At 39.1% G+C, this 25041-nt stretch overlaps 1 protein-coding gene across 3 annotated transcripts in view; it reads right to left on the reverse strand.

Moving 5' to 3' along the window:
- The window catches only part of AKAP6 (A-kinase anchoring protein 6), a 643647-nt gene that overhangs the window by 507645 nt on the left and 110961 nt on the right, over nt 1-25041 (reverse strand). For 2 of the 3 annotated variants that reach the window (XM_021941105.2, XM_021941109.2), the window contains exon 2: nt 18310-18521. The gene's annotated coding sequence lies outside the window, so the exon portion shown is untranslated. Of the gene's footprint in view, nt 1-7535; nt 7629-18309; nt 18522-25041 lie in introns of all 3 variants that reach the window. The other variant, XM_021941106.2, reaches the window with a different exon arrangement.

Raw genomic sequence — 25041 nt, forward strand, 5'->3', positions numbered from 1 at the left:
TATCTTAAAATGTGCTAATTTTACGTTGGTTATTCTTGCTTTATCCTAAAACCTACATTCTTCTGGGCAAGGTCAGGTGATCCCTGCCATAGGCTGGAACCTCTAAAATCCCGTGGTACCTGTCTAGCATATTTCTGGTCTGGCCCACCTTGAACTTCTCACTTTTGCTCCTGGCATGGTCCCACCCAGCTGTGTCTTCCAGGTTCCTGACCTGCCCAGCACTTCATCTGTATCTCACTATCCACAGCAGCCCCTGCCTTTGGGTCATGGCCTTCAGGGTCCATGTGGCTACACACAGATGTCCCTCAGGGCCTAAAAAATGTATCCCAATTTCCTTGAGGAAAAGAGTTACAAGAACTAAAGCAATTGAAGGTACCCTTGGAAAATTTAAGCAAAGCCTCATAAATCTGATAGATACTGTCTTTCCTCCTCTCAGGAAGAGTTACAGGAGGAATCACGTCAACAGAAGACACAGATTCCTTACTTTTTAACACTGGACTATTACTATTAATTAAACTTTAGACTTTTAAAAAAGCGGCCAAGGGGCAGAGTGCCTCAATTCCAAGAGGTCAGCATTGGAAGTGGCCATATAGTCAGGGGCATTGGTATTACAAAGACAGCATGGAATTGAGAGTCATTTACATTTGGGTTCAGTGTCTTATCCCTACTCACAAGTTGAAAAACTTTAGGCAAATCATAGATCATAAGCTTCAGTGTCTGTAAAATGATAATCCAATGTTATAAGCTCTATAATTTATTTTTAAATACTTCATTACAATTGGTTTGATATATGTGACAATTAATTTAAGTTTCATTTCTCGGCAAAGTCAGCTAAAGCAATGCTTGAATTGTACAATTTGAAAGTGGGTATGTGTGTCAGGCAATATTACATCAGAAAGGGGATGGACTCACTCCTACTTCAGTCAATAACCATTACCATTTAGCAAACCATTACCATTTAGAAAGTTTAGAAATGGGTTTTACCTGGTGAAATTAAAGGTATTCAAGACATATGGGTTAGCTAAAATAATTTAGAAACACGTGTAAGAAAAAGGGATCAGACTTCTATGATGCCTCAACTTTGTACCCTTGAGTGATGTTGCCTGAGACTTACTCCCTAATCTGTCCTTGTCTCCAACCATTGATTTAAAAGGATTTGTGATTTACATACAAAGGATGCAGAATCCTAAATAGAGCAAAGCTTTTATTTTTTTTTACTTAATATATAGTTAGAGCACCTAAAACAAAATAGAGCTGAGAGTTCATCAATCTACCAAACAGACTGTATGAAATATTTTGTGCCTGCTTTGCTAATTAATGTTAGTCTAATAAATATCTCTATGTGTGTGAGATTTTGGTCTAAGGCTTGAATTCATTACAACTTGATATCAAGCCTATAGAAGAAATAACTATCACCACCCCAAACTTTTTGGGTGGTTACTATGATTTCCAAAATGAAGCTGAAATCTGAGTGTAACCAAATTGGCTTAAAGAAATTCTCAACTTCCATCCTTCATATCCCACAGAGTTGTTGCAAAGTTACAAGTGAAAGTGCTTGGTAAATTCTAAAATGCAATACAAACATACTGTCTCAGAAAGATTTTTAATTTTGTACAACTCAAGTTCCTCCACGGCTCACCAGCCTGGAGGTTCAAATGGAGTAATATTTTTGGTAATGTACTACATTTCTCTGCATCTTTATTTTACCCCCCTTATCAGAGTCTTAGCTCCCTGAAAACAGGGCCCTAAGTAGAATTTCATGAAGCTCCAGCATGAATTTCACATGTATGCACACTCACTGCATCATGGGCATCTTTACCAGGAAGAGCTGCTATTTCTGGGCACTGCCAGGCCCCTCCCACTAATGCTCTAGAGCAGGGGTCTTCATGATGGGGGACTCATCATAAAGGGGGATGCAAGGCAAACCTTTGAGGTGTGATGAAAATATCAGAATTTCTGTTTAATTTTTAATTTAGCCTTTAAGATTTTTACTTCTACATGTTTTGTAAAATATGTAAGACAGTAATACATGACAGAGCTCAGACATTTTTTAACAAATAAATATGTGAATCAAACAGTTTGGAAACCTCTGATTTCAAGCATCTGTGGATAGAGGGAAATATGCCTTTCTCCCTCTTATACAATATACTCTCCTGAGGGCTATTGCAGCAGTGGTCTTGTGCTCAAATGACATACAGGTTCTTTAGTGGAAGAGCTCTTACATTCAGCCCACTCACCCCTCCACAGCTTTTCTAGGACTCAGGCCAGACAGAGTCCAGGGAATGGCTGACAGAGGACACTTCCTCATGACCCACATGGAAACGGACCTCAGAATCACTCCACCCTCTGGTGATCAGAGCTTACTGTGGCTGACTCTACCTTTCTTAGGATACATTCTCTCTAGGAACCGCTTTTGACTCTAGTATCAAGACACTGATAGGACAGACCACCAACTCATCACAGATACAGGGCAGACATTCAGCAGACATGCCCAAACATGTCTGAAGCTCAGTGATGGAGACAATTCAAGCTCAGATGCTACTGGCTACATCACAGCTGACAGCCTAAAGAAATACTAACCCCTCATTGCTAAGTCATGTAATCATTTCCAAGGCAATGCTTTACCTGTACCTGAGAAAAAGCCTTCAGGCAATTTTGTTCCTTGAGAGTTACCCCTGTGTCTGCTTACATATTCAATACCTGTGGGAAAAATGTGAAGTTAACTAGATACAGCATTTTAACACCTGTGTATGCGACAGACTGTGTGAACTGAATCGGTATTAGAGAAGTAAATGCACATTTTAAAATATGGAATTTCCCTTGACAACATTGTGTTTTAACTATGAATTTTAATATTCATTGGCCCTAAAATCCTTTCTATGAAAACATTTCCCCAAATTAGAAAGGAAGCATAGGAAAAACAAAATTTGATATATGAATACTCATTTTACACAGCCATTTTTTTACATGCCCTTCCAAATCCCATCCAAGCCTCCTCTCTGAGCCTCATCCTAAACACATACTCTCTATACCCTCATTCTCCTTATATATACTCTTTTTTTTTTTTTTTTTTTTTTTTTTTTTGAGACGGAGTCTTGCTCTGTCACCCAGGCTGGAGTGCAGTGGCCGGATCTCAGCTCACTGCAAGCTCCTCCTCTCGGGTTCACGCCATTCTCCTGCCTCAGCCTCCCGAGTAGCTGGGACTACAGGCACCCGCCACTTCGCCCGGCTAGTTTTTTGTATTTTTTAGTAGAGACGGGGTTTCACCGTATTAGCCAGGATGGTCTCGATCTCCTGACCTCATGATCCGCCCGTCTCGGCCTCCCAAAGTGCTGGGATTACAGGCTTGAGCCACCGCGCCCGGCCTTTTTTTTTTTTTTTAAAGACAGATTCTCACTCTGTTGCCCAGGCTGGAGTATAGTGGTGCTATCTAGGCTCACTGCAACCTCCGCCTCCCAGGTTCAAGAGATTCCCATGCCTCAGCCTCCTGAGTAGCTGGGATTACAGGGGTGCACCACCACACCCAGCTAAATTTTGTATTTTTAGTAGAGACGGGATTTCGCCATGTTGGCAAGGGTGGTCTCAAACTCCTGACCTCAAGTGATCTGCCTGCCTCAACCTCTCAAAGTGCTGGGATTACAGGTGTGAGCCATTGCACCCAGGCCTCCTTATATATACTCTTATACTCCACTTGCTTAACACGGTGGGCACCCACACTCAGAAATGCCCTTATCTATACCCAGCTGAAATCCTCAGTCACTCCTCAAAGCTCAGGTCAGATTTTACTTCCTGTTTAGACCCTGAACCCTGACTGAATTAACTGCACCCTCATCTACCTTCCCATAGCTCTTTGTACTTACTGGTACTAATTAGGTGGTTTTATAATTTCTCTGACTCCCCATTATCTTGCTCAGCTACACATGTCCTGCACAATCATGGCACAATCATGCCACTGTGTAGGCATTAGATCAATGCATGTTGGATTAGTGTCATATTCAGGACACTGCAAGAATCTCTTGGTCTTATAATCACTACTTGTCTGGACAGCTCCCAAAACATTGCAGCCAGAATGACGACAACACTGTTTGGATGGATCATGGGACACGGCCTTGAGCAATGCCTGATGGCAGACTCCAGAAACAGCTTCCTGACATCCCTGAGTAGAAAGAGGGACTGGGAACACAGGCAGAGTAGGTCAAACTGCATCTGTCCCCAGTTTCACACAGGGGCCAGCTCCTTGGGGAATACAACAGGCAGAGTTTTTGCCAGAGGTGCTTCCAATTGCTTGAGGAGACAGACTTACACATGTGAAACAACCTCAGAGTATATGAACAAATAGTAAATCATGATAAAAAGCATTATTGCTTTAGGAATTCAGAGAGGGTTATGACCACAGAGAGCTAGAGAAAAGGCAAAGGTTGTAAGAAGAAACTGGGGCTTTAATGAGGTGTGAAACATGGGCCAAGACAAGCAGAGACACTGCTAGCCTCCCCAGTTCTTTACAGTTGATACAGTTGTTCCTGTCTAATTTAAGGAGGAAGCAGGGCAGCTGGATTAGATTATAGTACAAGACTTACTTGACCACCAATATCCCATAGGTCCGGAATTGGAACAGAAAGTCTCCTAAAACCAGGGCTAGGCAGGCTGACCACCAGTTAGCCCTCTGCTTACATTCTGAATAGTCTAGGTCTCCACTAACCACTCCAGATCACCTCCTGTATCTTAGGCACTCTGCTAGGTGCTTTACACACATTGTGTCTAAGTCTCACTATACTTGACAAGGAAGGTACTGTGAAGAAAATAGGACCAAGAAAGGTTAGGCAAGTTTCCCTGGGCACAGAGCTAGTGGGTGGTGGGACTGAGATTTGAACCCAGAAGATTTAACTGACCCCAAGCCCAAGCTTACCAACATCCTATCTACCTTCCTCATGGGAAAATCCTCAAGGGGAAAAAAGGTCCTTTAAATCCTCAAGGGGAAAAAAGGTTGCTGCTTTGTTCTATTGTGAACATTAGTGTGAGTAACAATGCCAGTGTTGTAGGCCATGGAGTTAAAACTCGCTCCTGCCTACTGGAATTAATTCCAAAGACAAATGATAATTGTGCAAAACAGAAACACTTTCTGGTGCTGAAGCCAGCACTATGTAATCCTCTTGAATTAGGATGTAGTAACTTTACATATCAACTTGGAGAATTCTCTGATCAGACAGACTTTTATTTCAAAATTAAAAAAAAATAACAAACCCTTTCTATCTAGGATAACACATCTCTTGTTCAGTAGAGTCCCCATCCAGCGCTGATGCTGCATTTTCTCCCTCTCTTCACCACAGTTCACTAGCCACACTGGATACTTGAGGCTGTCCTAGACATGGGCTTTAACAAAGCTGGAAAAGATTCAAAGAGTAGCTAGAAAGATCATGGAGATAGGAGGGCCTTCATGAGAAAATGTCTAATAATATCAGTTCTATGGTTTAGAGAAAGGGAAGCCAGGAAGTAGAAGAACATGACCTAGATCTATCACACAATGAAAAATTATATGGGGTGATCTTAAGCTCATTTTTACCAAATCCCAGTCACTTAGAAACAAAACAGAACTTGGTGACTCAACAGGACTTAGGTGAGGGCAGACATGGAAGAGAGGGCTTAGGATGACTCCCAGTCTCCACCCTAAGGGTAGGGACTGAAAACAATGCTTAATTCCAGACAGGAAGTTCAGAAAGGATGAGATCATTTCAGGTGTGCTAAGTGAAAAGTGCCTGTAGAAGATTCAGGAAAAGACATACAGAAAGCAGGAGAAATACAAGCCTGGATCTGGGAGAAAATAACCAGAGGCTAGAAATCTGAATTTATGAGTCAGCAGCACATGGCAATAGGAGAAGCCATCAACAAGCATAGATCATCCAGAGAAAAGGTGGAGACTCAAAGATTTGTCCCTTCCAGTCTGGTACCAGACTCATGGACTCAACGGAGTTATTTTATTTACGTATTTATTTTTAGAGACAGGGTCTTGCTCCATCACCCAGAATGGAGTGCAGTGACGTGATCACAGCTCACTGTAGCCTCAGACTCCTAGGCTCAAGCAATCCTCTTGCCTCCGCCTCCCTAGTAGCTGGAATTACAGTTGTACACCACTACACCCAGATAATTTTTTACTTTTTTTTAAGGGACAGGGTCTTGCTGTGTTGCTCACGCTGGTCTCAATCTCCTGTACTCAAACAATCTCTCTCCTGAGCTTTCCTAAAATGATGGCCAGGCCTGAGCCACCATATCCGGCCTGACAGTAATTTTAGACCAAATAAAACATTCTGGCACTATTCTGGGAGCCAGGGGCATTCTTCTCAGCAAGCTTGAGAGGCAGGCATTATCATTTTTATTTTACAAACAAGGACACTGAAGCTCGACAAAACTCAGCAACTTGCCCATGGTCACGATGTTGGCAGTGGAGAAGCAGAATTCAATCCCAAATCTATCTTTCACCAAGGACCCTGTGTGCTCTTTGCTTCACTAGTTCATTTAGGGACTGGCTCTCCTCACTGAGTTATAAAAATAGTAAAGACTAACATTGTTATGATAATGAACAAATTATTGGAAACTGTTATCAAAGTATCATAAAACTGTTAATATGTGGCCATTTTTTGACAACAGAAATGGAAATTCCATACAGTTTGACCTAACAACGGCACATTCACTTGTATTTTATGTGAATGTCTAGAGCAGCAGCGTAAATTTCTAAAGAAATTCTACATCCAATAGGAAGAGTAGAGGGGAACCAAATACTTCACCCAACTCATTAACAGCAAAAATATGTTGTGGCTAAAAAGAGAAAAAACAAATAGAAACACAAATTTGCAAGATAAGGAAACTCTAAAAAAATTTTATTGTGAAAGACAATAGCTTGTTAGTTTAAGTGAAACTTTATGTGTTGAGTTTAGGTTGACCACCAAAAGTATTATGAAATATAAGCTAATAAAACACACAAGTGTGAAATATAAATGGTATATAAACACTCTTGTCTGAATGTTGTGTGTTCCCAAAATTTATATGTTAAAATCCTAACCCCCAAGGTGATGATATTAGGAGGCAGGGCCTTTGGGAAGTGATTAGATCATAGGGTGAAACCCTCATGGATGGGGTTAGTGCCCTAATAAAAGAGGACCAAGAGAGACTCTTTATCCCTTCCATTATGTGAGCACACACTAGAAGGTACCAGCTGTGAACCAGAAAGTGGACTCACCTGACACCAAATCTGTGGTACCTTGACCTTGGACTTCCCAGCTTCCAGAACTGTGAGAAATGAATTTCTGTTGTTTGCAAGCTACCCAGTTTATGGTATTTTGTTATAACACTCCAAATGAACTAAGATAATAAATTAAAATATGTTTTCATCTACATGAGCACTAAGGACATTTAAAATATTCTATGGAACAGATTTTTGGAAAATCCTAAGACTAAATAAACAATGAAGAAATATGTAGAACCCTGTAAATGAGGCACAAAATACTAGAGCTATCAGGAAATAAAAATCATTTAAATTTTACCCTTTTGTTTTACTGTGGAGGAAACCAAGATTCAGGAAGAGTATGTCAGCAGGAACTAAAAATTCAGGTGCCTTACTCCCAGTCCAGTGCTCTCTGAAATAGATTAGAATAACATGCTATTTGAACACAATAATGTCTTTGTACATTGCAACTGACCATGCCATATATTGCAGTTGTAAGAAAATTTTCATGAAGTATAATTTTTATTTTGTAGCATAAGGTTGTTGAAAGTACGTATATTAAATATGTTTTATTATCATAAAATAAAAACGCTGTGAGTTTTAAATTTTAACAACATGACTTTTTCTTATTCAGCTTGTTATGATTATGGTATAACCAGAACACTGCCTTCTCCCAAGATGTCTTTCTACTGCTTTTGGATATTGTTTGTCTTTTTAAAGAAAAAGGCATTCTAAAAATAGGATACTGTCAAAATGGTTTGAATTTCAAGGAAAAAAAAAAACCCTAACACCTGCTCCCTGAGAAATAAATACTCAGTTCGAAAGCATGACATTTAGAATATGCCTTTGGTACAAAATTCAGCTGCAGATATCCACTACTAAAAGATTGTTTTGATTCTAATTCAAAGTAAGTATAGAATTAGGCTATCTTAATTAGTCCCTTCATTTATGAAGCTGTATGTTCTTCTGGCCAAACAACTGTATCATTGTGTTCCTGTGCTTTGCTCTATTTCTCATTAGAGTATTTTTAATAGCAACAGAGAAGGGCTGACTGTCATGGCTTATCAGTCTCCCTTTCTGAAACTTTCATCAAAGAGTCTTTCAAATTCTACCAATCCATCAATCTGAGATTTACAGCTGGGAATTCATGATTTAAAGGAGAATAAATAACCCTGTTCCTGAAGGGGACCCAAATTCACTAAAGAGAGAAAGGAAGAGACAACCACCAGTAAAAGAATCAATATATCTTTCAAATGACCTGTGAAACTCCACCTCCCTCATTGAAACCCTTTAGAGAGGAGGACATCAGAGCTTCCCAGGCAATATCCCTGCTTCCAATAGAAGAATTTAGAATAATTGGATGGTACATGATACCCTAACCATCAGCCACAAGAATTTCTTGGCACACTATCTGGAATAGCAAGAATAACTTAAGGGTGTTTAGTACCTTAAAAAGGACCACTGCAAAAGAGAATTAATTTTTTATTACTGCATACAATCATGTTGCCTCTCTCACAGGGTTATGTGGATTCATTTACTCTTGTAACAAATGTTTATTGAGCACCTACCATATGCCAGGCACTATTGTGGGAGCTAAGGAAACATCAATGAACAAAACAGACAAAAATCTCTGCCCTTATACAAGTTATATTATACCAGGGAGAAACAAACAAACAACAAGTAAAATGTTTAGTTTGCAGAAAGTGATAAGGGTTATGAACAAAATTTAAGTAGAGAAAGGAAATTAAATGAAATAATATATATGTTTGACACAGTATAAGCATTTAAAATATATTAAAGAGTTCCTTCTCTTAAAAACTCTAAAAATGATGTTCTTAGTTTCAGGGCTGGAGTTGAGGAGAAATTGCATTTTCTTCTTGAGAGAGTGATAATTTTACCGCACTACTTCTAAATATGTGAAATAATAACTTTTATTTATCAAATGCTCACTTCGTGCCAATAACTTTACATAAAATACTTCATTTCATCTTGTAAAATGGATATTCTCCTTACATATGGGAAAATGGGGTTCTAAGAATCTTAAGATCATAACTCTAATAATTTTATAGTAGAACTAAGATTCAAAGGTAAACATACCTGGCTCCAAAATCTACCCTGCCGGGGTCTGTTTTTGTTCAGTGTTTAGGTATAGGGTGTCAGGAGATGGAGTAAGTCAAGAAGGGAAACATGACTATTATTTTCATGGACTGCCTATTCCCTGCTCACCTCCCCCACTACTAATCTCTTGCTCAGAGAATTTCAGTCTATATACATATGTGTAAATTGCTGGATGTTAGGATTCCAAACCCAAAATGTAATCCTCCTATTTGATGCAAGCTATTGCAAAAAAAAAAAAAAAAAAAAAATCACTTTAGATTTGGGTATGTAACATTTCCATCGCCATTTAAGGTTCTAGAGTAGACTTTTTTTGAAAGCTTATTTTCTCCTCAAGCTGGTTGACAGCACTCAATTTAGTACTTCTCGTTTGAGTATGAGTATCTGAGCATATATGGTATTTAGACAGGATGGTGTTAAGGTCTAAGAACCAGAGAAAAAAACATCACACCAAAGATAATAATTTATGTTATTTTCTAAAATAATATTTTTAATTCTTATATTTAAAAAAGAAAAACAAAATATATGGGTGTATTCACCTTTACAACAAATCAACCAAATGATATTAACTAAAGCAAATAAAAAAAAAGGAAAAACTCTTTAAGTAAACAACAACAAAAAACAAACAAACAAGAAAAAAACAGAGTAAAACATGTTTTGTTTTGTTTTGTTTTGTTTTGTTTGAGCCAGGGTCTTGCTCTGATGCCCAGGCTGGAGTGCAGTGGTACAACCATGGCTCACTGTAGCCTGGACCTTCTAGGCTCAAGCAATCCTCCCCGCTCAGCCTCCTGAGGCGCTGAGATTACAGGCATGAGCCACCATGCCAGGCCTGTTTCTCTTCTTATGCTGGTTATGTTATCTTTTTCTCCATCCTCGGCCTTTCAACCTATTTTCAGTTTAGTCAAAATTCAAATGTTTAAAAATCCTGTTATCAAGTATTTATTACTAAATTAATATAAACTGTAACATCTTAATTCACCAATCTGATTCTTTATTTGTTCTCAGAGGAATCATATCTCTTTTTGTGGTAGTTTTTATTGTTACCTTTGTTTTCAGATCTGTCCTTTTTTCTTGAAGAAGCTGCCCTTCTGAGGCAGTGTTCTAGAAGTTGTGTGCTCCTACTAGCCAAGCCTGAAGAAATGTTCATCCTTCGGCTTCTTCTTGTGCTGCCCATCTTCTCATCATCACCCCCTTATTTTTATTTACTTTTAATTTAAAATGAAATGTACCAATAACCCTAAAGGACAAATTTGTTAAACTGTACTTGCACAACTGTTTTCATGTTGCATATAGTCTCCTACCACATCACATACGCCCCTCCCGCCCACTGTTTCAGTTATTTCTAGTTGATTCTCCATAGAGGCTGCCTGCAAGACTGACTAATATGAGTTTTAAAGGGTCATTCCCTTTCAATTCACACAAAGACGAAAACAGATTAAATACAAGGAAGTATTTGAATTAACTATTAAAAGCTAAAAGCAAGCAGATTATTTCCAAGGGCCATATCAGAGAAACTGCAGTATCATTTGGTTTTCCATGGGCTACTTTTATGCTAACGTAATAGGAATAAACAGTGGCAGAGAGATGAGGGCCTCGGGGGCTGCTGGTGGGGAGGACTGTGATGAGTTCAGAACTGTCCCAAAAGGTCACATTGATAAGAGACTACCTGGGGTAGTAACAAACTATGAGCACTCAAGATTGAGAAAGCTGAGAAAGGGCTGAGAAACAAGAATTCTGAGTGGGCCAGCAAAAGTAATGAGTTATTAGACAAACACTTAAATCAAGAAATTGGATGAGAACAGAAGATGAGAGAACCTCCACAGATATGCTTGGAGCTCCATGTCAAGGTATGTTCAGAAAAAAGGAAGAACTAATCATGACCATCTATACGCACAGCCCAGCTAACACCATGTTAAATCTATGTCGCGCTCTCCAAGTAATAGATATATGTGTGCCTATAGTCATCCTTATTTGTAAAATGTTTGTTCTCTTAGCATATGATACTGTACATGGTAGATATGTGATGCATTTGTCAATTGTTGACTACTGGTGAAATTAGCTGAAACAGCTAGTTTTACAGCTTGTACAGTGATGGACATAGTGAGTATCAGAATTGTTCAGGGGTACAAGGTCTTGAGTTCCTGGGGCTTGATCCTTGAAGAAGACTCTATTCTTAGGCTTCTAAGAGGTGGCAAGAGTCCTTTCTGGATTTGTCAGGTTCCTGTTTACTCACACAGTCAAAAAAAATTTACCTTTTTCCTGTGCAGCAAGTGCCATCATTCATACTCATTTTCTAACAACTCTCTGCAAATCTGTAGATTAACAGATTAACACAGCCACTTCTCACGGTGACGTGATGGGTGGGAATGCTTCACCTACCATAACGTCCAGGAGTCGGTCACCAGCATCTCATTATTATAAACAGTAATGGCAGATCTGGACTTCTGAACATTAGCATGGCTGGAACTGCCTTGCTGGAGAAGGGTTCATTATAAATATTGACTATAATTCCCTTTTAAATTGAAAAAAAAGAACTTTTCCTGTAGTAATATAACCGCGAATTATAGGCCCTCTGGCCTCCTGGAAAGAGAGAATTAAAAAAAAAAAAAAAAAAGGAAAAAAGGATAGTACTAAAAAAAAAAATACCCAGACAGCATAAATATGTTGTGTAATTTAAATGAGAGTTAAACAAAGAAGGTGATAAAAGTAATCAAGTAGTAAACAAAGGGCAAGAGAATTAATATAAACATTGAACCAACAGGATGGTTAATTAGCTTGCTTTGCAAAGAAGATTTGATTTCTCCCCTGAAAGCAATGGTGGTGACAAATAAACCTGACCTACCAAATATCTTCAAGTAATATCTTACTTCAAGTAATATCAAAAAATATCTTCAAGGATAATGTAATATATCCCCCATTGCCTATAAAAGAAATGCCACTGAGTTCCTGTGCATGCCACTGAATTACCATGTACAAGGGCCTTGCTCTGGGTTGTTTTGACAATGGTCCCTTAGTTTTTCTAAGCACTACAATTTCTGTTTGAATTGTTCCAGAGTAGGAGGAAGCAGGGAGTCTCAAACTCAAACATCTCCAGGGCTCAGGCAGTATCAGTGGGGGCACCAAAAGGGCCATATGGGACTGGCTACATAAGGTACACTGCAAAATAAAAATGTGGAGCCTCTTATTTAAAAATTATTTTAAGAATTTCAAGATGGTTACAGCAGAGTATTAAACTAAGTGTGGACCCTTCTCAGTGCAGGGCCCTCTGCAAACTACACAGGTTGCACACCCATAAAGCCTGCCCAGCAGCCATACAAAACAAGCTGCAGGCTAGGTTTTGCTCATGTATTAGCCAGTTTGAGACCCCATTCTAAAGCCAGGTGGGGTGATGTGTACCTGCAGTCCTAACCACTTGGGAGGCTGAAGTGGGAGGATCATTTGAGCCTAGAATTTCGAGGCTGCAGGGAGCAATGATTGCACTACTGCAATCTAGCCTGAGCAACAGAGTAAAACCCTGTCTCCAAAAAAAATCTGATAATAAAATAAAGGTTCCAAATTCTCTCCCTACTTCCACTTGTGACTTAAAGCACACCACTGCAAGATGGCTGGAAAAGTTTGGAGCATGCCCCATGGCTGAAGAACAGAGAAAAATATGGCTGGTGGTTTATGAGGAAAACAAAGTCTGTCCTTTATCTTCATCAAGTCTTAAAACCAACTCAGGAATTCAATTACTGACCAGTATGTGTTTGTGGAGAAGAAACGGTATGCCTTATTAATTCAAAATGCAATAGTCCCTCTCATTATCAGAGGATACGTTCCAAGATCCCCAGTGGATGCCTGAAACCATGGATAGCAACAAAACCTATACATACTATGTTTTTTCTTATACATATATACCTATGATAAAGTTTAATTTATAGATTAGACACAATAAGAGATTAACAATAACTAATAATAAAACAGAACAATTGTAACAACATGCCGGCATCACTAATCTTGAACTGTGGAGTCATTATTAAGTAAGATAAAGGTTATTTGAACATAAGCATTATGATACTGAGATAGTTGATCTGAAAACCAAGATGGCTATGAAGTGATTTAACAAGCTGGTAGCATATACAGTATGGATATACTGGACAAAGGGATGATTCACATCCCAGGCAGGACAGAACAGAATGGTGTGAGATTTCATTGCACTATGCAGAACAGCACATAATTTAAAATTTAACGTTTATTTCTGCAATCTTCCATTGAATATTTTCAAACCATGGATGACCATAACCACAAAAGGCTAAATCACAAATAAGGGCGGGGGAGGGGCTACTGTACCTAAAACGCTGTTGCCATAGCCAAAGTCCTATAAGGATCGCTATTCCTCTGAAAAACCACACTCAAGGGCAATCTACAGAGTTCAGTCAATCTGACTGTTTAGAGAAATGCTTCCCATTTAAAGCGATACTGTAAGGCACACTAGGGTGATTAGATGAGGCTGAAGGTAACTGGTATACCTGTCCTTGTATGGTACATACCTCCATCAGCAGGCTGGCTGGAATGCTCAATTTAGAGGGCTCTCTGGACAAACAGTTTTTAAAGGTGATGAATATCTTTATAAAAATAAAAATATCTCTCCTTAACTGATCTGCCATACACATTTCATATTTCCATATGTCAAGTTTGTCAACTGAGATAGACATGCACTATTTGACTGATTATAATTTTATTTCTCAAAATAGCTTATTCCCAAAAAATGCTAATTGCCATATTGGTCTTGTCCACATCCAGAAAGATTCTAATCCAAACCCAAGCAAGAAAAGAAAAGTTATTATTTAATGCAGTAAGTTTACCTCCACATATAAACCATATATGTATATGTACCTATACAAATGTGCACAGATAATGGGCTTTTCTAATAGCACAGGGGATAAAAAGTAAATAGAAATAGTATTGCAGTATTAGAGGGAATAAATTATTTTACAAATTTACCCATTTTTCCCTTCCCCTCTAGAATGTAGTGGGGGAAGAGATTTGCATCTGTCTTGCTCATTGCTATAGATTCCCTGACAATGCCTGGCATATAGGAGATACTCAATAAATACTTATTGAATTGAATTGAATCCATGGGATCAAAACAAATTGCCTTTCATGTGTTCTAGGATTACAAATAGAAAAAAAAATCAGCAACATGTAGCAAGACCACCAACTTCCTTAAATTCCACTGGCTATTTTATTTCCTAATTGGAACCTAACTCCTGTAGTCAATGCACCTAGTAGCTTTGATGCTTTCTGATCAGCCTCTCATTCCTGTACCTCATGCAGACACAAGCTTGGGCCTCTTTGGAGCAGGTTGGGACAAAGGTTAACTTCTTCCTGGAACCTAGAAAAGGCTAATAAGCCCTGTGGAATAATATTTCTAAGTATTCACCATACTGGAATCAATATCAACATGCTGTCAGTGTGTGCATTAGCCCCACATTCAAACAAAGAACAGCCCTTAGAGCCTAATAATGATGCTGGCGTGGATAGCTGGGGATGAGCAAGATGATACAGAAATGACTGTATCAGCTCTCCTCAAACACAAGGCTTCCAGGATATTACACAAGACTATCATTCTTGTACTTTGTCAGAGATAGACAGGGTTTGGTTTCAGCCACTGATACATTCAGCAAAATAAATCCTCTATCTTCTTAACCTAAGAGATAGATTCAGGTTACACTTTCCAGACTGTGAGAGAAGTTTCTGCTTCCCTGGCAACACCAGGGAATACAAACATCTTAAAGTTAACAAAGCACCAGAAATATAGCTGATAAGACAGGTATATAACAAAGTTGAATCATTACTGACTCAGGTAAGACCTGCTTTGAGTGCAACTCCATCATGCCCACACTTACTGATGTAACATTTTCCATACAGAGATCCTGCTAGAAAGTTATGTCAAGCAAGGGTAGTGGCAAAGGTCTAAGCATCAACTCTTGGTTACTTAAATCTCTAGGTACAAAGTAAATATTCACATCTGATCAAGATTCATGCTCCTCCTTACAGCGAAATCAATCTTAGTGTTGCATATGAGATTTCATTCTACATGTGAAATCTGATTTTCCAATTAGAATGAGGAGGGGTGGAGTACATGTGATAGAGTATAGATGACTGATCTGTATGGTATACACAGTAAAGATGTCATAAAACTGAGATGACCATGGGTAAGCATGTGTGCTGCATGGCCAGAGTGCAATGATTTGGAATCACTTATTAACTACATAACCTTGGCTAAGTTTATTTGCCTGGCTAAGGACTGGTTTTTGCAAAATGTGAATAATAACACCTAATCCTATAAAGTGAGATTATTACTCTCTACTTCATTATAATAATATACACAAAACTTAATTCAGTACTGATACACAGTGAGAACTGAATAAATAATAGCTATGATTGTTATTATGATTATTATTTTTATCATCCCTAAGTGGCCTAGTTATCAGCAAATAATTGACTTCTTTGTAACTTTGTAATTTATTTATGAAAGCCATAACCAAAAGTACAGAGGACATTAACTTCTTGTGAGGCTTCCATGGCCTAAACTTTGTCCAATAAACATGGTCTTGATGATCTATCATTACTGTGAAACAAAATTCCATAAATTGTAGAAAGTTTCAGTGAGGCACCAATAAACGCAGCCATAGAGAAATCTCTTCCTTCCCCTATATATATACACACACACACCATCCACCTCTTGGGGATATATTAAAACTGAGCCAGTAATTAAGACATGCAGCTAATCAGAGAGCAGCACAGGCTGTGGCCCTCTGCAAAGAAATGAAGAAACAAAACATTAGGATGACAGCTCCCATTACCAGGGCTTTGTTCTCCTGGAGCAAAAAGAGCACAAAAGCATAAAGTTGGAGAACTGTAATTGCATTTTGAACATTTGTGGGGGGAAAAATTACAGGCTTGTCTGAACCGGGAGGATGTTCCACTAGATAACTGCGTCAGTCCACACCCACCAGCGCCCTTCCCCACCCTCAAAGCATGACTCCACTTTTTCTAACACTGTCCTTAAGGAATCTAGCTTTTGTGACTTCCAGTAATTGAACAAATCAACCACGATGAAGCAGCTGAACAGCACTTTAGACAAAAGAGACAAGAATTAAGCAAATAGAAAACTCATTAAAATGCTGCCTTTTGCTTTTTCTTACTCCTAGAAATTCATGTTACCAAACAAGTCTTTCTTGGTTGCTCTTCTTCAGAAATAACACTTTAAGAGAATTCTAATAGGCACTAAGTGATTTTCTCCAGATTTATAATCTAGCTATGAGACATACTTTCCCTTCCCCCATCACCATCTAGCACTCTTCCCTGTCACCTTAGAGCTTTTGACTTAGATGCATTCACACCCAGCAGTCCCAGCAGAGCTTTCTGCTCACATTATATGACATAAAAAAGCAGGCAATGAACAATTCATGCTCCTAAGTGCTTGCGATAAAGCCAGGCTGAGCTGACCTCTCCCATCCTATATAGCTGCATGTCAGAAACATAAGCTTAAAGGACTGAGAGTAGCAAGCATGCGTGATGTGGTATAAACAAACAAATTAAAATCTGAGGCCTTTCCTCTGGCTGGTGCCTAATGGTACTAACATGCTCAATTCTGTGCAAAAATAAATAAATAAGTAAATATAAATAAATCACTCAAAGCTTGCTAAAGTATTGCTTTTCCTGCTTTCCACGATACATCTCTTTAGCCTCAATAAACAGACTAAAAGAAGAGGAATTCAATGGTTGCCATTCTTTCGTGTAAGACTTTTTGAGTAAAAACTATCAATTTGGCAGCATTAAGCCACAAGACCACTCCCTGATTCTAAGTGGACATATTGATCAATTGAACTGACATGTGCCTCCTCCTTTTTCTCCCCTAGTAGCAATCAGCTGCACCAGGGAAATCCATTTCATTTCCCAAAACAAAAGGCAACACACCGCTCCTTATCTGGCCCTGTCAGACTAATTTTTTAGAAAAAAAAAATAATGAAGATGCCTAAAAACAGAGCTAGGAGTTGAAATGAAAATGATACATGTTTAGAGTTTTGGAATTGAGTTGAGGTTATGACTGAGTGCAGAGATCTGTATTCCCTACAACCACTGAGGACCCTGATATTTATTCATCATACCCAGATTTTTGTTAAAGTTAAGCAAGGGATGGCAACACCACTGCCACTTCAGAGGCTCTCCCCCAGGTTACCCTTCACTGCAACTGCCGCAGAGAGGAGACTTGTTCCTTTCTCAGTTACAAGTCAGTCTGCAAACAACTCCAGCTATTTCAGAGACTAGCTAGAGATGGAAAAATATGTGGCAGTCTTTCAACTAACTCTGAAGGACATGGGTTGAAGAACTACCATATAGATCAAAAGGCTCAAATAATTTCATTTGTGTTAGGTCTTTATGCTTTTAATAAATTCTGTCTTGAATATGCAAGAGATCCCCTTTCACATCAGGGTTATGTCAAATGCTTATTCAGCATTTGTTCCTTGCCATGAAGAAACTGAAACCCAACCGAGGTAAATACTGAATTTCATACTGCAAATCACTGAATATTTCATATTTCACAAGAGCAAAGAGGGGGCCAATTAGCTCTGCCTCCCAAAAGGAAATCTATATTTTTACAATGCTTAAATACTGTTAACTACTCATTTTAAAGCTTATTTGGGGTTTTGCAATTGAAAATCATCTTACGTTTATGAAAAATTCTGTAAGAACACTTAAAAATAACAGACAGAGCTGGAGCAAGAATAATTCTACATATTTTAATTCCTGTATGACTCTTACAGGCCTTTGTCTTAACCCGGCAGCCTGAAAAACAGATTTAGGTAAAACAGCCCTTCTTTTCCCAGTCCATTTTAAGCAGAGACAACATCCCCCAATCTCCGCCTTAGCAGACACCGACTAACCAACAAAACAGCCATGCAATTAAGGCCCAGACATTTAACACTCACCATCTCCTGATCCCACCGTCTTCTTTTGATGTTTACAGCACATCTGTAGGATGCAATACTAGGAGATGCCTTGTTTGACCTGCTGCATGATGCTGTGACATCAGTTCAGATGATGCAGCTCATTATGGGAAAGACTGCTGTTGCTATGGCAACTGGGATGTGCTAGGAATCCTTGCTGCATTTCCAGTGGAGCCTGAGACAATACGGAAGCCCTGTAAGAAACAGACGATATGCAAAATTTAGACCAAAGGATGAGGATTCCTCATTGGACTAAAATCCATAGGTTTAGAAGGGATTTCCCTGAAAGCATTTTGGAAAAAATAAAAATTATCTCCCACTTTGTTGTTAAACATTTAGAAAAAAAGGTAGGAAGAGAAAATAGTATTAGTACTAAGCAAATAAAAACTGAAATGTATAGTGTTTCCTTATTAGACAATTTGATCACTTTTTCCTCCCTGGTCAGCACTGGGATAGCTTTTTTAAAGTTATTAAAAATAATTTTTGCTCATCTGTCAAAGACCAAAAGAACAAAGCAGTGAGCACAAAATCAATTTAAAATGGAATATAAACAGCTGACCAAATGACTCTCTCAAGCAAACAAGTTTTAATTCTCAAAACATGAGCAAACCCTTGGCCAATGAAGTCTGTCCTGGTCATTTTCCCTGATGAACACCAACCCACAGAACCTTCTCATGCAGAGTAATCTCGGTTTTCACCTGGTCATCAGATAGGCAGCAAAGGGAAGTTTGGAATCTAAAGGGGCATAACACAACACCCTCAACTTCTAGTGACTCTTCCTTTGGCCTGCAAGGAACCCCTCCCTTTGATGGCCAAAACGCATGTCAGTCTTTTCTGGGATCAAACGTAGTGATTGGAACAAGTAGCAGACCTGGTAGAAACTTCCTAAATCATTGGCATTCTAAACATTGGGGTCTGTTTTCTTCTTTTCTGAGCAATAAAACTGCCTACCACACAGATTATTCATGCTCCTCCCCACCCCCAAAAGCTGGAACTGGGTGACAAGCCATATTTAAACAAGACACAGTAAGGTATTTCTCCAGTTGGTAAAAGAAAAGCAAACCTAAAGCAATCACTTCTTTCCAGTCCTGAGGAGAAACAAATATCATGTGGTGAGAACTAGGGGGAAGGAGATATGGACACAGCAGCCTATGTTTTGCATATTTAATATTTGCAGGCCATTAATAGAGGAAAAAAACAGAATCAAGCTGACCTGTATCCACTCTGTCTTCACAACTCTGAAAAAGAACAACATTCCAAAAGTTTAAAATATAATGAGACAATTATGTTGTCTCCTCCTGCTTGAGATTTTAAAATGACACTGTTAACCACCAGCATAGGGGGTGTGGGATGAGTGGCAGAAGGAATTCAGGCAGTGTCTCTGTAAATAGGGGCTAATAAAATGCCTGAGAAGTGCCAAGATCCCAGCAGGGTGCACCATCAACCTCACACAGAGCAACCCTGCCCTAGATGGGAAGACAGACTTGTTCTTGCTTCACCTAGAGAGGAATTAAGAGACCAAAGCAGGAGGTGAATCTGCCTGCGTAGGTCCTCAGTGGCATCAGCAGAGCCTGACTCCCCCACTTTATCTTAGACTTCAGACCACATGCCACACACAAGGAGAGAAGTAGTAGGCAGCTACCCCAGTGCAAAGAGCATGGATCTGAGAGTGAGGAAACCCAACTGTAAATGCCAGGTCCTCCTAGAGCATCTGCGTGACATCAGGCCAATTGATTAACTTCCTGGGGCCTCAAGTTTTTCATCTGCAGAGAAGATTGATTTAGCTAATAACCACAGTTTTCAGGTTTTTCATTAGTAATATAACCTTTATTTTAATGATACAGATCAAAGCTGGACTGCCTTGGTTGAGGCAAGATAAGAAGCCCAGAGCCCAGACTGATGAGCCATTCTCAACCACTCCCTCCAACTTCATTTGCTATAAGCTGACTCTTTAAGATATCTCTGAAGAACCCCTCAGCCTCTGGAGAAGATAAAAAGACGTGGATCTATTATAGAACAAGATTAGTCTTTCCAGAGCTAAAATCCACATGCTATAAAGAGGAGAGGACAGGGTGGGAGCAGGTGTTCCAGATTTGAATATGGCTTCTCAAGATGGTAAGAATCTTGTTAATCGTCTTTTCCAGAAGCAAGTCAATAGTTTGGTGGGAAGAAATGGATGACTCATCAAACCTGAGGCCAGGTCAAACTTTTAACAACGTGAACTAGCTAAATTGCTGGCCCACAAAATGGCACTCACCAATGAAACAGAAGTGGAAGTGGAAAGCAACACCTCCAAAGGTGGCTAAGACCAAGTGTCTCTTCTTCATATTTTCCTGTCCTGCTAGCTGGATGCAAACAATCCAGTGGAACTCTGAAGCCCAGAAAGATAATGGCCACACATTGTGGATGGAGCCTGGGTCCCTGAATGACTGCATGGAGCTCAACCCTCCTCTCCTAACTACCCATTGACCTACACTGGGCTTCAATGAGTGAGAAACAAACCACCACCAAGATTCTGGGGTAGTTTATTCTGAATAAATTATCTATTTATAGACAAAATTATAATAATTTAATAAAATATAATAAATTTTCTAACAAGATTATATTATATATCATTATTTATGATAAAGTGACAGTGTCAAAAACATGTTCCTTTATTGCAGACTTTCTTTTTTTATTTTATATTACTTTAAGTTCTGGGATACACGTGCAGAACGTTCAGGTTTGTTACACAGGTATACATGTGCCATGGTGGTTTGCTACACCTATCAACCTGTCATCTAGGTTTTAAGCCCTGCATGAATTAGCTATTTGTCCTAATGCTCTCCCTCCCCTTGCTCCAACCCCTCGATGGGCCCCAGTGTATGATGTTCCCCTCCCTGTGTCCATGTGTTCTCATTGTTCAAATTCTATTTATGAGTGACAACATGCAGTGTTTGACTTCCTGTTCCTATGTTAGTCTGATGAGAATGATGGCTTCCAGCTTCATTCTTTTTTATGGCTGTAGAGTATTCCATGGTGTATATGTGCCACATTTTCTTTATCCAGACTATCATTGATGAGGATTTGGGTTGGTTCCAAGTCTTTGCTATTGTAAATAATGCTGCAATAAACATACATGTGCATGTGCCTTTATAGTAGAATGATTTATAATCCTTTGGGTATATACCCAGTAATGGGATTGCTGGGTCAAATAGTATTTCTGGTTCTAGATCCTTGAGGAATCACCACACTGTCTTCCACAATGGCTGAACTAATTTATACTCCCCAAAATAGTGTAAAAGTGTTCCTATTTCTCCACAGCCTCTCTAGCATCTGTTGTTTCCTGACTTTTTAATAATCGCCATTCGAACGGGCATTAGGTGGTATCTCATTGTGGTTTTGATTTGCATTTCTCTAATGACCAGTGATGATGAGCTTTTTTTTCATATGTTTCTTGGCCACATAAATGTCTTCTTTTGAGAAGTGTCTGTTCATATCCTTTGCCCACTTTTTGATGGGGTTCTTTTATTCTTGTAAACTTTTTTTAAGTCCCTTATAGATTCTGGATACCACCTTTGTCAGATGGGTAGATTACAAAAATTTTCTCCCATTCTATAGGTTGCCTGTTCACTCTGATGATAGTTTCTTTTGCTGTGCAGAAGCTCTTTAGTTTGATTAGATCCCATTTATCAATTTTGGGTTTTGTTGCAATTGTTTTTGGTGTTTTAGTCAGGAAGTCTTTGCCCATGCCTATGTTCTGAATGGTATTGCCTAGGTTTTCTTCTAGGGTTTTTATGGTTTCAGATTTTACATTTAAGTCTTTAATTCATCTTGAATTAATTTTCGTATAAGGTGTAAGGAAGGGGTCCAGTTTCTGTTTTCTGCATATAGCTAGCCAATTTTCCCAGCACCATTTATTAAATAGACTGCAGATTTTCTAAGAGTTTTAAATCTGCTAATATGCATTGAGACTCTCCTGTAGAAATATAGTATGCAGTATTTTCCTAATTTATATTTAACCACAGAATCCTTTTTTCACAGACTAATGTTCCATTGGCTGTCCATCTATACAACACAGTAAATATGACTGTAAACAGCAATGAGCTAGAACACCACTAAACCTCCTATTCAGCCTGGGGCTACAGAAGAAGGAAAAAATAAAACTTCTCTCACCTTCTGCACAACTCAGTCTGCCTCCAATCTTTCTCTGCCATCCTGAACTGACAAGACAGAAATCTGGTAGTATCATTTGCAGACAGCAACATTTATAGAAATGTGTCCTCCTGGCCGCTTTTTCCTATTTGTAAGTAGGCGTTGGCTATAGTTTGAGTGCTCCCTCCAAAATTCATGGGTTTGGTTTTCTGGGTTTTTTGTTTGTTTGTTTGTTTGTTTTTGTTTTGTTTTGTGTTTTGTTTTGTTTTGTTTTAAGAGGAGGCATCTCAATATGCTGCCCAGACTGGATTCAAACTCCTGAGCTCAATGAATCCTCCTGCCTCAGCTTCCCAAGTAGCTGGAACTAGGCTCATGTTGAAACTTAATTGCCATTGTGATGATATTTAAGAGGTAGGGCCCTCATGAATAGACTAACACCACTATCATAGGAGTAATTTAGTGACTGCAGGAGTTCAGCCCCCTTTTTCCATCTCCTGCATTCTCACCCTCTCTCACCATGTGATCTCTTCCACAATGTTATGATTCAGCAAGAAGGTCATCACCAGATGCAGCCCCTTGATCTTGGACTTCCAGCCTCCAGAACTGTGAGCCAAATAAACTTCTACTGCTTATAGATTACTCAGTGTTAGATATTGTTATAGCAGCAAAATATGAACTCAGACAAAACTGTATCCCAAATTCTTATTATTTCGAAAGCAAATTAGTATTATTTCCAAATCATCAGCTCATGATGCAAACATACATCTTGTGTTTGCATGTTAGGGTTCTTAAAAATCTTAAAGCCATTTCTGAAAATGCAGCTGGCCTGCATCTCCTAGTATACAATGAGAAAATTTGTAGATCTGAGGAATGTGTCTGTTAGTTAAGGAAGTACTAATGGATTTCACAGCTAAGCCCCTAAATTACTCTGGCTAAATATAATTGTGTATGTCTTATTCATTTGAACTCTAACTGAATATTCGTGACTGCAGATGACCTTCTACATGGTCATTCAAGACCTCTCTCTTGAGGTTTCACCTTCCTCTAATGCCTTAGATTCCTGGGCATCAGTTGACCAATTGAGGAAAGATGGGAGATGGTACATGGGGAAGTTTTCATGGGCTAGATCTGGAAGTACCCTTTTTCACTTCCACCCCACATTCTACTGGTTAGAAGTTGGTCAAATGGCTATACCTATTTCAAGATAAGCTGGAAAATAGAATTTAGCTTTGTGCCATGAGAGAAAGGAAATAGCTAAAATGCACAGTTATCCAGTTCTGCCACATCATGAGATCAGGAATATGATCCTTGCTTCAGGCTGCATTTTACATATGTGTCTGAAATACCTTCAGTGAGTCTTCTTAAGCTCAATTGAACATTCAGGTGTATAAGACTATCACAGCCAACATTTGGCAGCAGCGTACTCAGAGAGTTTGCCAACAGAGCAGCATCAGGCATTCCTCTTCTCTGGAGTCTTGTGGTAATCCATGAAACAATCTATACAGTATCCAAAACTATTCTATCTGGCTCCCAGGTGACAGTTTAAGAACAGAGGTAAGAACACATTAGGCAAGTTCAAGAGTGCCCAGCCTTGAAAGCCTCATTCCTCACAGAAACCAATATCTTTGTAACAACTTTATAGGCATAACTTCCAGATCCCTCTAAGAGCCACACCTGGTTACAAGAGTCACTGCACCTAGAGAAGCCCAAAACTACAGCTTCCTCTTAGAATTTATAGTTATCTCAAACTAGCTACTAAGAAGGGCTTACTTCTCATCTCCCATTTCAGATGTAGCCAGGGAATATAATGAATGGAACAGGGCCATGACAGAGTAAACAAACAACCCCTCTTGGAGAGCAGAGTCAGAGCCAGACCAGGTAAATCCCCCTTCTCCAAGGCAGTCATTTTCACTAACCAAGGGTCATTTTTACCCTAACCAATGTTACCCAACAACATGGTTGACATTTTACTGTTTTCAAGGGAACAGAGTTAGAGAGTAAACCAAAGGTCAAAATCTGATGCAGAAGGAGAAAGGGTTTAGTGAATCCTCTACCAACCGTGCCCAATTCTGGCTTTAAAAAAGACCTTCATTCACAAAATAGAAAAGTATTCAAACACTCTAACCACATGCCTATATGATCAGAAGCCCATGCTGACTATGGATGCTGCTTCAATCAGTACACTTTGTATACTTTCTGAGAGTATTTGGAGGCCAAAAATATTTGGACATCAGATATTTAGGCACAGTGCATATATGTGGCTGCTATTGTTGTTGAATGCTCAGCATCCCTCTGCTTTATGTAGGTAGCCATGTAAAGAAGAAATTATTGCCTAATGATTATTAATCATTGGCAATCAGAACAGAACTTGCAGCAGTAATAATGGTATACAAATTCAGTTATTTTGTTACCTAATGTTTGCATTTATTATTTCCTCTTAAGATATCACCTTTTTCTACATTCAAACTTACATGCTTTGGGTGGGAATCTAACCAAAGGAATGGAGTATGTGACCCAATCAATCTTAAGCTAATCAGTTTATTACATTCCCCCAACCCATGGAAATTAGCTCACAGGTGT

This window comes from Papio anubis, chromosome 7 (assembly GCF_008728515.1).
Source record: "Papio anubis isolate 15944 chromosome 7, Panubis1.0, whole genome shotgun sequence".
Taxonomy (NCBI): Eukaryota; Metazoa; Chordata; class Mammalia; order Primates; family Cercopithecidae; genus Papio; species Papio anubis.